General features: G+C 34.3%; 1 non-coding gene across 1 annotated transcript; it reads left to right on the forward strand.

Moving 5' to 3' along the window:
• The first annotated feature begins 550 nt into the window (after positions 1-550).
• On the forward strand, positions 551-658 carry LOC112739208 (small nucleolar RNA R71). Its single transcript, XR_003170145.1, has one exon. It is a non-coding gene; the product is annotated as a small nucleolar RNA R71 (small nucleolar RNA).
• The last annotated feature ends 3557 nt before the right edge of the window (positions 659-4215 follow it).

Raw genomic sequence — 4215 nt, forward strand, 5'->3', positions numbered from 1 at the left:
AGTTCTCTGTCTGTTGCTGAGTGGATGATGGAAAAGGCTTGCTATTGCTAAACCTGTTTCTTTCACCATTATTAAAGCCTTGTTGAGGCTTTTGTTGATCCTTCCATGAGAGATTTGGGTGATTTCTCCATGAGGGGTTATAGGTGTTTCCATATGGTTCACCCATGTAATTCACCTATATTATTGTAGGGTTCTCAGGATCATAAGCTTCTTCTTCAGAAGATGCCTCTTGAGTACTGTTGGATGCAGCTTGCATTCCATTCAGACTCTGAGAAATCATATTGACTTACTGAGTCAATATTTTATTCTGAGCCAGCATGGCATTCAGAGTATCAATTTCAAGAACTCCCTTCTTTTGAGGCGTCCCATTACTTACAGGATTCCTCTCAGAAGTGTACATGAACTGGTTATTAGCAACCATGTCAATGAGTTCTTGAGCTTCTGCAGGCATTTTCTTTAGGTGAATGGATCCACCTGCAGAAGTATCCAATGACATCTTAGCTAATTCAGACAGACCATCATAGAATATATCCAGGATGGTCCATTCTGAAAGCATGTCAGAAGGACACTTTTTGGTCAGTTGCTTGTATCTCTCCCAAGCTTCATAAAGGGATTCACCTTCTTTTTGTCTGAAGGTTTGAACATCCACTCTAAGCTTGCTCAACTTTTGAGGAGGAAAGAACTTGGCTAAGAAAGCCGTGACCAGCTTATCCCAAGAGTTCAGGCTATCTTTGGGCTGAGAGTCCAACCACACTCTAGCTCTGTCTCTTACAGTAAACGGGAAAAGCATAAGCCTGTAGACTTCAGGATCTACTCCATTAGTCTTAACAGTATCACAGATCTGCAAGAATTCAGTTAAGAACTGAAAAGGATCTTCAGATGGAAGTCCATGGAACTTGTAGTTCTGCTGCATCAGAGAAACTAATTGAGGTTTCAGCTCAAAATTGTTTGCTCCAATGGTGGGGATGGAGATGCTTCTTCCATGTAAATTAGAATTAGGTGCAGTAAAATCACCAAGCATCCTCCTTGCATTATTATTATTTTCGGTTGCCATCTCCTCTTTTTGTTCGAAAATTTCTGAAAGGTGCTTGCTGGATTGTTGTAATTTAGCTTCTCTTAGTTTCCTCTTCAGAGTCCTTTCAGGTTCTGGATCTGCTTCAACAAGAATATTCTTGTCCTTGCTCATGCTCATATGAAAAAGAGGGAACAGAAAAATAATAATAATAGGGATCCTTTTTACCCAGGTATAGAGGTTCCCCTGTGTGAGTAGAAGAAGAAAAGAATGTAACGTAAAGAAGGGAAGAAAAAAAAAATCGAACACAGAGAGGGAGGTAGTGTTCGAATTTTTGGATGGGAGAGAAGTGTTAGTAGATGAATAAATAAATAGAAGGAGATGAGAGAGAAAGAGGAATTTTGAAAATTATTTTTGAAAAATGGTTAGTGATTTTCGAAAATTAAAATTAAAATTTGAAACAATTAGTTAATTAAAAAGAATTTTTGAAAAAGAGGGAAGATATTTTCGAAAATTAGAGAGAGAGAGTTAGTTAGGTAGTTTTGAAAAAGATAAGAAACAAACAAAAAGTTAGTTAGTTAGTTGAAACAAATTTTGAAAATCAATTTTTGAAAAGATAAGAAGATAAGAAGTTAGAAAAGATATTTGAAAATCAAATTTTTGAAAAAGATAAGATAAGAAGATATTTTTGAAAAGATATGACTGAAATCAGTTTTGAAAAAGATTTGATTTTTAAAATCACAATTAATGACTTGATTCACAAGAAATCACAAAATATGATTCTAGAACTTAAAGTTTGAATCTTTCTTAACAAGTAAATAACAAACTTGAAATTTTTGAATCAAAACATTAATTGTTGATGATATTTTCAAAAATTAAGAGATAAAACTAAGAAAAAGATTTTTGAAAAATATTTTTAAAATTTTCGAAAATAAATAAGAAAAATGAAAAAGATTTGATTTTTGAAAAAGATTTTGAAAAAGATAAGATTTTTAAATTGAAAATTTGATTTGACTCATAAGAAACAATTGAATTTTTAAAAATTTTTTAAAAAGTTGATCCAAATTTTCGAAATTTATGAGAGAAGAAAGGAAAGATATATTTTTTTTTTGATTTTTGAATTTTTAATGATGAAAGAGAAAAACATGAAAATGATGCAATGCATGAAAATTTTGGATCAAAACAATGAATGCATGAAAGAATGCTATGAATGTCAAGATGAACACCAAGAACACTTTGAAGATCATGATGAACATCAAGAACTTATTTTTGAAAATTTTATATGCAAAAAAAACCAGCAAGACACCAAACTTAGAAATCTTTCATGTTCAGACACTATGAATGCAAGAATGCATATGAAAAACAACATGCAACGCAAAACCATATAATATGAAGATCAATCAAGAAGGGTTATCAAGAAAAACTTGAAGATTATGATGAATGCAATGCATGAATGCAATTTTCCAAAAATGCAAGATGAGTATGCAATTGACACCAAACTTAAAATTTGACTCAAGACTCAAACAAGAAACACAAAATGTTTTTGGTTTTTATGATTTTATGATTTTTTTTGGATTTTTCGAAAATTATTTGTGAAAAAGAAAAATAAGGATTCCAAAATTTTTAATATGAATTCCAGGAATTTTGCACTCTTAGTCTAAAGCTCCAATCTGAGGGTTAGACATGGCTTAATAGCCAGTCAAGCTTTAGCATGTAAATCAAGTGGATCAGGAACAACAGCAGATGGATTAGCAACAACTAGCTTGCTCTTGATAATGTTGGGTTGGAAGCCCCAGTCTAAATGAATTTAGACATGGCTTTACAGCCAGTCAGGCTTCAACATGCTTCATGAAACTCTAGAATTTATTCTTAAAAATTCTGAAGAACAATATATTTTTGAAAAGATTTATAATTTTTTTTCGAAAATAAAGGAAAAATTTTCGAAAAATTTTTGAAAATATTTTTTTTTATTTTAAAATAAAAAGAAAATTACCAAATCTGAGCAACACGATGAACCGTTAGTTGTCCCAACGGCGCCAAAAACTTGGTGCACGAAATTGTGATCTCAGGCAACGGCGCCAAAAACTCTGTACGCACGTCTTAATAAATTGTTTTTCATTCACAACTTCGATACAACTAACCAGCAAGTGCACTGGGTCGTCCAAGTAATAAAACCTTACGTGAGTAATGGTCGATCCCACGGAGATTGTTGGTATGAAGCAAGCTATGGTCATCTTGTAAATCTCAGTCAGGCGGATAATAATTGATTATGGAGTTTTCGAAAATAAATAATAAATAGACAGAAAATAAAAATAGAAATACTTATGTATATCATTGGTGAGAATTTCAGATAAAGGTATAGAGATTCTTTCGTCCCTCTGAACTTCTGCTTTCCTGCTGTCTTCATCCAATCAGTCCTATTCCTTTCTATGGCTGGCTTTATGTAAGGACATCACCATTGTCAATGGCTACTTTTCATCCTCTCTGTGAAAATGATCCGATGCGCTGTCATTGCATGGCTAATCATCTGGAGGCATCACCGTGGTCAATGGCTGCATCCTATCCTTTCAACGTGCAGAGGCTCCTTTTGGAGATGAACGCCAAGTTGTAACGTGTTTCTGGTGTTCAACTCTGGTTTATGACGTGTTTCTGGCGTTTAACTCTAGACTGCAGAATAGAACTGGCGTTCAACGCCCTTTTGCGTCCTCTAAACGCAGCCAAAGTATAAACTATTACATATTGCTGGAAAGCCCTGGATGTCTACTTTCCAACGCAATTGGAAGCGCGCCATTTTGAGTTCTGTAGCTCCAGAAAATCCACTTTGAGTGCAGGAAGGTCAGAATCCAACAGCATCAGCAGTCCTTCTTCAACCTCTGAATCTGATTTTTGCTCAAGTCCCTCAATTTCAGCCAGAAAATACTTGAAATCACAAAAAAACACACAAACTCATAGTAAAGTCCAGAAATGTGAATTTAACATAAAAACTAATAAAAACATCCCTAAAAGTAACTAGATCCTACTAAAAACATACTAAAAACAATGCCAAAAAGAGTATAAATTATCCGCTCATCACATATCCTCAGGAAGGTGGTTAGATGTTGATTGGGGTCTTCTGGGACGCCTCCTCCGAATGAACAGTTGTTCTGAACAAGGGTGATGAGCTGTGGTTTTAGTTCAAAGTTGTTGGCATGTATGGTTGGCTT

Source organism: Arachis hypogaea, chromosome 13, assembly GCF_003086295.3.
Source record: "Arachis hypogaea cultivar Tifrunner chromosome 13, arahy.Tifrunner.gnm2.J5K5, whole genome shotgun sequence".
Classification (NCBI taxonomy): Eukaryota; Viridiplantae; Streptophyta; class Magnoliopsida; order Fabales; family Fabaceae; genus Arachis; species Arachis hypogaea.